Below are 12,293 nucleotides of genomic sequence, written 5' to 3' on the forward strand. Positions count from 1 at the left end.
CTCTGAACGTGGGCCTACCCATCTACACCGGTGTACGCACACAGCGCACAGTATACGAGCCTCTGAACGTGGGCCTACCCATCTACACCGGTGTAAACACACAGCTCACAGTATCCCACTGTGCCTGTGTGTCATGATCCAGTCACTTCTGGTGAGACATCAAGGAGATTATATCTGGTTCCAAAACCAATCTCACTTCAGGTTCCACATTCGACCAATTCTGTCTTCAGCTCCACGTGTGTTTAGAGTCCTCCTCCACAGCCACATTTTCACCAGACCAGCAGCTCGGAATTTTACAATCTAACTTGTGGTCAGACGTACAGCAGCTTTTCTTGCAATCAGCACCTTCAATGACAAGTTTCCCACTCTTCTGATGGGTGTCTGTCTTTCTGCGCAAAGGTCTCAGGAAGGCCCTGCAGGGTTTGCAATTTTTGCAATACCAGTGACCCGTTCCCACACGGGCAAAGTCCCACCAGCCTCCCAGCTCCACCTTCAAAATGTACCACCTGGTCCAAGGCCAAGTCACAGCCACTCACTCCTGGACTACCACAGCCCTCTCCCTCCACCTTCCCCAGTGGCCAAAAAGAACTTTCCACAGTGCTGCTCTGATGCAATCACTCCACTGCCCATTGCCCTGCAAGGCTCTCCCAGCCCTGAGAACAAAGCCCCCTCTCACCGCATCCTCCTCACCTGGCCACCCTTTCAGTCTCCTGGCCTCAGACTGTTTCCACAGTGGGGACCAGAGCTTCACTCTGTGATGCCTGCGATCCCCAGTCCCTGCTCACCTGGCAAGCCAGCAGCCGTGGTGAGCCGGCTCCTTCCTCACCCAGGAGCCCATGGACCCCACACCTCTGCTGACATCACTGTCCCTCACCTGAATTGCAGGCACAGCCTGACCTGTCTCCGTTCTCTGTCTCACTCTCCTCCAACTCACTCCTGCCACAACAGCCAGAGTGATGCTTTGAAGATAGAAGCTGTTCCGTGTCCGCCCCAAAGGCTTCCCAAATCCTCCCTGTGGCTGAGGCCAGGCTTGCTCATCTCCCACCCTCTCCTTGGCTGCCCCCCAGGCCCTGCTGCCCAGGGCTGCCCAAGAGCTGATGCCTTACCCCAACTCTTTATCCTACAGCCTCAGATGCGGTCCCCCAGGGAGGCTGTGCCGGCTCAGTCTAAGTGAGGTCCCACAGTAGTCACCTGCACGTCTGCTCCCATACTGGCCCAGCTGCAGGGGGCCCACCTCACATTTCCAGCTCCAGTACCGGGGCCCCGCATTCAGGTATCTGATGACACTGTCCCAGCACTCACTCCGCCCAACGGAGACACAAGCACCACGCGTGTGCGCTACCCACGGAGTAGGCATGGACAGCCAGTATACCAGGCAGCCAGGCTTCGGGGAACATTGAGTGCCAATTCCAAGGTGTAAATTCCAAGTCAGCGCTTTGTAAGAACGCAGAGGTTAGTGAGAAATGCGGCCTCTGCTGGGTGACTTGTCCCCACTACCACCAGTGCTCCACAACCACAGGGCAGCAGCACCAAGGTGATCCGTCTGGATTCTTGCGGTGACTGACATTGCTCACAACACATCAGAATGGATCAAGGTGGGTAACAACTTCAGCTGTGTTTTCCAGAATGGAAGTGGAAGGTAAAGCTGGAGCTAGAAAGAGGCTTTCGTAAAACCCCTTGCTTGTCTGAACTGTCACCTCCTGAGGAGGCCAAGTGGAGAAGCACTCCCTCAGAAGGCAGTCCAAGTGCTCAGCATTGCAAACAATGCGGGAGCAGCCTCAGCCTGCTGGCCTCCAGGTGCCGCCCTGCCCCCTGGAGACTCCAGCCACCAAGAGCTGGGACAAGTCACCCACATACACCCGCTGTCTCCTGCCACACGCTCCCCTCCCACCGGGGACATGCTGCCTGAGCCGGGTTAATATCCTCTGAGACTCAGTCACAGATAACTCTTCCGGATGAGATGCCCCCTCTTCCAGAAACTGACTAGACTCCACATCACTGGGGTGCGGCAGCCACGCAGGGGCTCCCTAAAGCCCCAGCACACCCCACTGTTCCACACGGCGCCACCATCATCCGCTCCTGTGCTGTCTACAGGAAGCGAGACCCTGAGACGGCAGGCCTGGGAGGGGACAGGAGTGACCACAGTGGGTGGGCGTGGAAGGCCTGGTGAAGACAGAGGGGACGTAAACTCTGGCAAAGGAGCCGGCTCTGTGCGATGGTGCCCAGAGAGCTGTGGTTCCCGCACACCCTCCTGATGGGGGCTCTGGAGCTTTTACATCACCTCCCTTCCCCCCATTAGGAACCAGAGACCATTTCGAAGACTCGGAAAAAGCAGGAATCCTAACGGCACAAACAATCAACACCACTGTGACTGAGGAGGAAAGCCAGTTTGGGGAGTCTGGGAACCTACTCCCGTCTGGACTGTACCTTTACCAACAACAACTACCGCGTGCAGACCCTGAGGTCTGCAGAGAACCGCTTCGGGAATTTAAGTTCCATCTGCCTCAGCACAATCTTGACTGCCACAGAAACCCTAGCACTACAGAAAGCCAGGGCCAGTACCTGCGGGCAAATACTACTGGGAAACTTGGTCTGCTAAAAAACCCCACTGGCTTTCTCCCTCAACAACCCATGAAGGCAGCTGTCTGACCAGGGCTGGGCCTCTGGAAGCTTCCAAAAATGACCACGAGAACAGGCCAAAAAGATGAAAGGAGCAAGGCAGAAGCCGAGTGCTGGGCTGTGAGTGCAGGTGCCAGCCACAGACCAGGGAAGCTTCTGCGTTGGGTAGTAATTCTCCTGTTTGCACCTACCCACCCTCCGTCCCTCCTTCCTTCCATTTAAACTGCACTCGGTTACACTGGGAGTTCGTCTTAAAACCAGCCTGCAAGAGGACAGAGAAGGTGCTCTGTTGGCTCCTCATCCTGTTGGTGCTGAAATTAAGCTTTTAACTCTTACACACATATAACCTGTAGTAATTTACAGCATGCTCTGAAACTCAGACACCATCAGCCTCACCACTACCCTGGAAAATAAGCAGGACAGACACTGTCTAATCTGCAGATGAGAAGAGAGGCTCAGAAGGGGGGAGCGGCTTACCTGCAGCCAATCACACCACTAAATGTGGAGTCAGTTTAACTTAAGTCTCACACCTCCTGAGCCATCGCTGCACCCGAGGCAGCACGGCTCCCCGTATGATCCTGGATCGACAGACACACCTCCCCGGCTGCCCCCCAAAAGTTCTAGTCATCACCTCCCCACGGCTGCAGAAGCCCCAAGGCCCTTCTGTGGGCCCAGCTCTCCGAGTCCCACCTTGGAATGTTCCCTTCAGAAAAGCCCAACTCACTCTTTTCTTTTTGTTAACAGCTTTACTGAGATATGATTCACATACAGTCTACCCACTTAAAGTATACAATTCAATGACTTTGAGTATACTCACAGATACATGCAACCATCACCACGGTCAGTTTTAGAATATTTTTATTACTCTAAAAAGAAACCCTGCACCCCTCAACCTTCCCTCTAGCCTGAGGTAACCACCGACCTCCTTCCTGTCTCTACAGATTTGTATTCTGGACTTTCACTAAGTGCGATCACACGATCCAGGTCTGCTCCTTTTACTCGGCAGCGTATTTTCAAGGTCCAACCATGTAGTACACAGCAAGACTTCACTCCTTTTCATGGCTGAACGGTACTCCAGCGCACAGATACACCAAATTTGTTTATCTATCATCTATCGAAGGAGCCCTGGTCATGCAATGGTTAAGCACTCAGCTGCTAACCAACAGGACCGTGGTTCAAACCCATCTAGTGGCTCTGTGGGGTAAAAAGACCTGGCGATCTGCTCCCATAAAGATTACAGCCTAGGAAGCCCTACGGCACAGTTCTACTCTGTCCTATGGGGTCGCTATGAGTCGGAATCGACTTGACGGGACACAACATCATCCACAGATGGACACTGAATTGTTTCCATTTTTTGGCTATTATGAATTATGCTGTTATAAACATTCATGTAACGTTTCTGTATAGATGTACACTTTCTGAGTCACTCTTAATCACATGTGAAAAGTGAACCAATTTCCAATTAAGAAACTCATTTTGCCACCTAAGATACATCTATTGGTCCCATCCCATCCTGAGCAAAGGAGAATGAAGAAAACCAAAGACAGAAGGAAAATATTAGTCCAATGGACTAACGGGCCACATGAACCAGAGACTCTACCAGCCTGAACCCGAAAGAACTAGATGGTGCCTGGCTACTACCATTGACAGTTCTGACCGCTATCACAACAGGGAGTCGCGGACAGAGCGGGAGAAAAATGTAGAACAAATTTCAAATTCACAAAAAAAGACCAGACTTACTGGTCTGACAGAGACTGGAGGAACCCCTGAGACTATGGCCCCTGGACAGCCTGCTAACTCAGAACTGAAGCCATTCCCGAAGTCCACCTTTCAGCCAAAGATTAGACAGACATATAAAACAATAACACACATGAGAAATGTGCTGCTTCTTAGTTCAATCAAGTATATGAGATCAAATGGGCAACACCTGCCCAAAGACGAGAAGGCAGGAAGGGACAGGAAAACTGGATGAAATGGACACTGGGAACATGGGGTGTAAAGAGAAAGGGGGAGAATGCTGACACATTGTGGGGATTGCAGCAAATGTCACAAAACAATTCGTGTATAAAGTTTTGAATAAGAAACGAATCTGTGCTGTAAGGTTTCACCTAAAGCATAATAAAATTAAAAAAAAAAACTCATTTAATTCAAATGAATCATAATCGACTCAACAGCAATGGGTTATAGTATTTAAAAGATAGGAGAATGGATGGATGGATGGATGGATGGATGGATGGATGGATGGATAGATGGATGGTGGGTGGGTGGCAGATGGATGGTGGGTGGGTGGGTGAGTGAGTAGGTGGGTGGGGGGATGGATGGGTCGTGGGTGTGTTGGTGGGTGGGTAGATGGATGGATGATGGATAATCAGGAGAAATAAAAGACCAAAGGAGTTGTCGAGTTAAAAATATTGAGACATGAGCAAAACCTGATCTAACAGGATAATCACTAAAGGAGAAGGTGATATTTCTTGGGGGTGGACACATTTCCAAAGCACTGTGCAGGCAGCACGGCCTGCACTGCAGGAGCGACAACCTCCACCAGGAGGGGCTGGGAAATCAAGCACAGCACCTGCAGACAACCGGATACAGGAGCCAGGAAAAAGAATGAACTGGAAAGTGTACTAATACGGAATGACCTTCCAAATACAGTCAGTCAAAAACTACAAGGTTCAGACTCTGAAAAGAAGAGGGTAGGAAAAAACAAAACATAAATTGGCTTGCATAGTTACAAAGTATCTCGAGAAAGAGAGACAAGCATTCAGCTGGGCACAGCAAATCCTTCAGGGAAGGAGGTTCCTGGTGCAGAGGCTTCAGTGTGCACCCTTTGTACTTTTGAACCATGTGAACAAATTATCTATTCAAAAATAAATAAAAATAAGACTCTCTAGGAAGCAAAACAGAGCTCCTGCAGAGGGAACCTGAGTCAAGGTCCAAGGGTCTGAAGGAGCTACCGGAGCTGCTTATTTTGGCTCCTGGAGGAGGGGCCGCAGGATGGGGAGTAGGGACCCCAGGGTGGGGAGGAGGGGCTGCAGGATGGGGAGAAGGGGCCGCAGGGTGGGAAGGAGGGACTGCAGGGTAGGGAGGAGGGACAGCAGAAGGGGAGGGAACGTGGGGTAAGCTCTGGCCCGGTGGCCACAGTTGGTGTCACTGGAAAGCAGAGTAGAGTTGGGCAGAGGCGGGAGGCAGGGGAGGAGACACCAGGGCATGCAGGCACGGCCGTAAACGTTGGGTGTGGGAGGCACTAGGGGAGCCAGGGCAAGGCCGGACCTCAACACTGATGACCATCAAGGCCAGGTTGTTCTCTGGGGTGAGGAGGCCCGTCGGGTGCTTAGCAGTATCCCTGGCCTCCACGCACTCATGCCAATGACTCCCAGTTGGGACAAGCAAAAATGTCTCCAGACAGGCCAAAGGTCCCCTGGGAGTGGGATGGGCATGGCAGATCTACCCAGGTTGAGAACTAGTGCTCCACACATCCCGAGCAGCACCATGGACAAGCGACGGGAGGGGCTCAAGGCCAGAGGCAGCAGACCACCACAGAGGTGCAGCAGTGGCACTGGTGGAAGAGGGAGGGCACCTGACACCTCCTGGGGAAGTAAACAGCAGTCCTGGAGGCTGGCGGGATGTGGGGTGAGAAGGATCCAGGACACCCAAGCCTCCAGCTTCAGCAACCAAGCAGATGGCAGCCAGGAGCACAAAGGTGGGGCTGAGGACCCGAAGATGCCATTAAGACAGCCCAGAGGCCTCCCAGAGCAGAGCTCTCAGACAACACTTCCGCCAGCTTGTGCCTGCAACTTCCCAGCTTTCACCCATGGCAGCCTGTAGCTTTGTCCTCCCTCTGGAGCTCCAGACCCCAATCCCATCCCTCCAAATATTCCACTTAGACCTCCCCTCTCTTCAGACCCAGCCTGCAGGCCGCTGCAGACGCCAATGCACATACCACAGGGGGCAGAACATGGGCCCTTCCTGTCTATAACTGCCTAAACCAACTCATCTTCCCTCAAAAACCACTGACAGATTACTCTCATCCTGCAGACTGGGAATGCCAATGACCTCTGACCTTGCCACCCATCTGTGCCCTAGCAGTCCCTGGCACCCGTCAGTGGCACACAGATGCCTGACAGGGTCTCATCTAGGCTCCAGGACCCCACCTGGGCCCCGCCCCAACCAGCTCTCTCCTGGCTCACTGGGGGAACCTCCCTTGTTTCCATAACTTTCTCCGTTGGGTGGTAGCACGGCCTCCGGCTGTTTACTCCCCCTTCCCTGTAAGGGTTCTACATCTGCCCACAGCCAAGGGAGCAGCACATGTCCCCTCCCACTGCGGGCTCGGCTATGTGGCCCACTTTGACCAATGGAATGTGACCGTCATGGCCAGTCCCAAGCTGGAGCTCTAAAAGCCACTGTGGGTTTCTACCACTTTCTCTCTCCATGAAAACAGCAGGTCCCAGAAAGGACTGGTCCTTCACAGGACCCAGGAATGAAGACATTCAGAAGACAGCCAGGCACAGAAATAAACCTCTGTTACTATAAGCCGCTGAATCGTTGGGGCTGTGTCACCACAACCATCCCTGGCGACAGCCGCCCCTCGCACTCTCTGACCCGGATGTCTTCCTTCTCTGACCCGCCCTACACGTTGCTGCCTCTGTGATCTTCCTAAGCCATCTTATCATGGCTCTCCCTGCTCACAAACCTACAGTGGTTCTCTGTGAAACTCTCACATTATAATCCCCGCTGCCTTTTCAATCATACTTCCCGCTTTCCTTACACAACGTTCCAACCCCCACAAACCACACATAACCCCCCTTCTTGCTTTTGCTCCCAAAGCTTGAAACACCTTCTACCTGTGGTGCTTGAACATTCTAGCTCCTTTCCCCTACTCACATCCTGCTGAGTAAGGTTCAGCTTAAAAGACCACCTCTTCCGTGAAGGCTTCCCTCACTTCTCCAGCCCCTGCAAATCACTGCCCTGCTGAATTCTAGAGCAGGGGCTGGAAAACATTCCCTGTAGTGGACCAGAGTAAATCACAGGGGTTTTGCTAATAAGACTAGAGCTCTCTTTGCAGGACACACTCTCTGTCACGACTCTGCCAAAGCAGTCACAGACAATATGTAAATGAATGGGTGCGGCTGTGTCTCAATAAATCTTCACAAAAACAGCCATCAGGCCACATTTGGTCCAGGGGACGGGGCACAGTTTGCTGACCCCTGGTCTAGACCCTGGTTTGGTCCTTAAAATGGCTTAAATCCTTAGTTGGGGGTCCGTGGGTAGCAGAAAAGGTTTGTACTCAACTGCTAACCTAGGCACCATGGAAGAAAGGTCTGGTGATCTGCTTCCATAAAGGTCACAGCCAAGAAAACCCTATGGAGCAGTTCTACTCTGTCACACATGGGGTCACCATGAGTCAGAACTGACTCAAGGGCAACAGGTTCATTTGTTTATTTCACCCTTAGTAGACTTTTCCTTTGTCTTCTCAAGCTCCTGGAGAGCACAACGTGCCGTGTCTGCGGGGCTTCAACAGGAGCACTGCTAATGGAGCACAGGCTAGATGTTCAATAAAGAAAAGTAACGAATAAATGATACTCGGAAAAAATTTTACAGGATATTGAAAAAAAAATTCCTAATGCTGAATATGATAGTTTCCCACAGAATTTCAAAGATTCAAAAGAAATGTAAGAAAAAGACATTAAATTTTAAACAATGAAGCGTAACAGTGGTCAGTATGGTAGCCCCCTTTTATCTGCAGTGGTTATGTTCCAAGACCCCCATGGATGCCCGAAAATAGATAGTACCGAACCCTATGTATACTACATTTTGACCTATACGTACACACCCCTATGATAAAATTTAACTTATGTATCAGGTACAGTAAAAGATTAGCAATAATTAATAATAATAAAACAATTATAATACATTGTAATAAAAGTTCCGTGAAAGTGGTCCCCGGACGGGATGGAGCGGGAAGGCACAAGACTTCATCACGATAAACATTTTCAGACTGCAGTTGACTGCGGGTAACAGAAACCTCAGAAAGCAAAACCGCAGATGAGGGGGGGCTCCTGTACTCTTCACAGCACACAAACTGTGTCAAAGCCCGGTGCGAGTTCATTAACAAGATACCAAGGGGGCCGGGGAGGACTATCGCATGTTATCGGAACAGCAGAAGTATGATAACAAAATGAACTTTACGTCACTATCACATTTCAGGAGGTTGAGCAGGAAGGCAGGGACTGTTGAGCAGCTGGTGTTTTAGGGAGAGACAAAGCCCCACAGAAAGCTGAGACAGGAAGCACTGCAAAAGCAGGAGTGAGTGGGCCCCAGGTGAGACGTGTCTATCACAGCGGGGGCGGAAGCAGGGTGTGGCCAGAAGGGACTCAAAGGCAGACTTAATCTAGAGAAGCAGGGAAAACATGCTGGTGAAGTCAGGGGCAACTGCTACTTTTTGAGTCCCAGGAAAGACAAAGCCAGCAAGCACAGAGGTAGCAGAAATGTCCAGAGATTGAGGGTCAGGAGCGCTCTGGGAGAGCAAGCACGGCGACAGGAGGAAAGTGGAGGTGGGTGAGACAACCCAGTCTGATTTGGCCAGAGGTGTCTCCCAGGCCTGGGGCTGCACAAAGCAGGCTGCACCCTTGCATGTCACTCTTCTGAATGATGCCTCATGGCATCCTTATGGGACACCCAGCAAAGCTACCTTTGAGAAGAAACATATAAAACCCACAATACATGACCACAAATCAACAGACACAGCAAAGGGGTATCACTAATAAGACTAGAGATTTCAGTATAAGAAAATATTACATGGACTTCTTTTTTTTCTTTCAGTAACACCAAAGAATCAAAAATCTAACAAGAAGCTGTATTCATGAGACAGCTGTTATTAAACCGGTCAAAGACGTGCTGAGTGCCCCTGCGTGTGCAGCTTCTAACCCAGGAGTCCCACATCAGCGCACACGAGGAGAAGGCTGGTATGCACATTTCAAAAATTCTAGAGCGTGTCCAAATATGCTCACAGAAGCTGCTTCCCTTACCACTTTTTTAAAAAAATCAAACATTCTCACCTTAAATCCCACAAATGCTAAAAGACTACTGACGGTGAAAGGTGTCCCCTAATCTCTGATCATGCAGCAGAAAGGAGGCCAGACGTCACTCTCTAGGTTGTGCCTAAGATACAGAGGGAAGAGACGACCAAATCTGAGAAAGAGAATCATCTCCTTGGAAAATTGTGCCACTTTTTTCTGAAGAAGTTAAATCTCACTTCTCCCAACAGCTCTGCGAGGCAGAATGTTATCACAGTGGTAAATTCCAAGTACTCTATTTCTGTTGCTTATGCCCATCCTCACTGTCATTTAAAGTTTATTTTAATAACTTATCTTTTCTATTAAAAGATCCTTCAGTATGGATTACACCTCAGCACAAAGAAAACAAAACTCTTCACAACTGGACCAATACGCAATATCATGATAAATGGTGAAAAGACTGAAGTTGTCAATCTTGGATCCACAATCAACACCCATGGAAACAGCACTCAGGAAATCAAACAATGCATTGCACTGGACAAATGTGCTGCAAAAGACCTCTTCAAAGTGTTAAAAAGCAATGATATCACTTTGAGGACTAAGGTGTGCCTGACCAAAGCCATAGTGTTTTCAAATGCCTCATCCGCATGCAAAAGTTGGACAATGAATAAGGAAGACGGAAGAAGAATTAACGTCTTTGAATTACAGTGTTGGCGAAAAATATTGAATATACCATGGATTGCCAAAAGAATGAACAAATCTGTCTTTGAAAAACTACAGCCGGAATGGGCCTTAGAAACAAGGATGGCAAGGCTTCCTCTCACATGCTTTGGACATATTATCGGGAGGGACCAGACCCTGGAGACGGACATCACGCTTGGTAGAGGATCGGCGGAAAAGATGAAGACCCTCAACGAAATGGACTGACACAGTGGCTGCAACAATGGACTCAAGCATAACAACAATTGTGAGGATGGCGCAGGGCTGGGCAGTGTTTCATTCTGTTGTACACAGGGTCACTATGAGTTGGAATCGACTCGATGGCACCTAACAGGAGGGTTTATGGAACAGTCTCCTTGCTCTATAGCCACACCTCCTATCAAATCGCATTTCCACCAGCAACAATCCTACCTAACCTCCAAATCTAACCCTAACTCTAGCCCTGGCAGCACCAGATCTTGGCAGTAATAACAATTTCTAACTTTTTTGAACACTTGCAATGTGCCAGGCACAGAGCATATGACAAGTCTCAATTCATTTAGTTCTCACAACAACCCAGCAAGGCCAATATTATTGGTATCCCCATTTTACAGATGAGGAACTAAAGGAACAGAGTACCTTGTCAAGAGCCACTAAACCAGTAAGCCAACAGCTGCCACTAAAAAGCAGTCTGGCTCCAGAGTCCCCCCGACCCCCGCCCCGAACCCGCTGGCCTCTGTTCCCTAAGCAAGCACTTAGGGGTCCTGGCTGCGCCCAGCACGGTTTACCGAACAGTCTCCTTGCTCTATAGTCACACCTCCTATCAAATCTCCCTCCCCTCTCCCAGCTCCAGGAACACACCTTGCTTATAGTTACAGGAGAGAGCTCGCTGGAAACCACCTGCTGTTTACGGGCGGCACCCAGGATGCAGGGAGTTAAATTCCCCTCAATGGTTTCAAAAGACAAACCACCATATTGTACACACCAGGCGAGGAACACGGAGCTTTGCAATTGCAGGTTTTTCTGGGGAGGTCACTGGAGGTTTGGGTAAACCCACACAACACCGAAAAGGGGCGGGGCAGGGGCAAGAAGGGGGCTGGCCGCATTTTTGCCGCTGAAGACTGCACAGCGCCCACAACAGCTGCTGGCGAGAAGCAGCATGTAACACACCCACAGCTGCTGCGGCCTCGAAGCGGGCTGCACGTTTTAAAATAAAAGACGCCCTGAGCCCCCAGATCCACAGCCCGCATGGCTCCTGGCTCTCAGCACGGAACACTTTGCCTCCACCCACACCACCTGCAACCAGAGAAGCAAACCTAGGGAAAGAGGCCGAGAGAAAGTGCTGAGCCGGAGCCCCCTGCCGAGGGGCTGCGCCCCGAAATGCCCCAGCCCCGTCCTTCCTGCAGAGGGAGATCCGGGAAGCCCACGAGGCGCCGCACAGCCGCGTACCCGCCGGGGCAGAGCCCGCAGGCAGCCGTGCCCCTGACCTGCAGCCGCCCATCCCAACTCCCTGCGCCTCGGAGTCCCGGGACAAAGCCCGACCCTGACCCCGCAGCCCGCTCTGCACCAGAGACCGCCCTTCAGGACACAGAGCGAGCCCCCGCCCGCCTGGCGCCCACCTCGTCCCGGCGCAGCAAGGTCCCCAGGCAGCCGGGCCCCCACCCCACCCCACCTCGACTGCGCCCCGGAAACGGCGCGGGCACCCCCGCGCTCAGGCCAGGGATATTCATGTCTACCCACCCTCCGGCCGAACACACTCACATTCGGTCGTCCACCCTCAGGCCGGGCACACTCGCTCGCCCACCCTCTGGTCGGGCACACTCACGCCACCCACCCCCCAGCTGGGCACACACGCGCACGCACACCGCCCTCACACCCACGTCCCAACCCTGGCCCGGCCCTCCCGGCGCACACTGGCGCGCGCGGCCTTCGCCCCTCACGCCCCGCGCCCCCCGTCCCTCC

General features: G+C 51.6%; 1 protein-coding gene across 1 annotated transcript in view; it reads right to left on the bottom strand.

Moving 5' to 3' along the window:
• Window positions 1–11,317, bottom strand: part of ARHGAP39 (Rho GTPase activating protein 39) — a 95,702-nt gene extending 84,385 nt beyond the window's left edge. Inside the window, exon 1 of the mRNA XM_012558788.2 lies at window positions 11,193–11,317. The gene's annotated coding sequence lies outside the window, so the exon portion shown is untranslated. The remainder of the gene's footprint in view (window positions 1–11,192) is intronic.
• Between the last annotated feature and the right edge of the window lie 976 nt (window positions 11,318–12,293).

Source organism: Trichechus manatus, unplaced genomic scaffold, assembly GCF_000243295.1.
Source record: "Trichechus manatus latirostris isolate Lorelei unplaced genomic scaffold, TriManLat1.0 scaffold00185, whole genome shotgun sequence".
Lineage (NCBI taxonomy): Eukaryota > Metazoa > Chordata > Mammalia > Sirenia > Trichechidae > Trichechus > Trichechus manatus.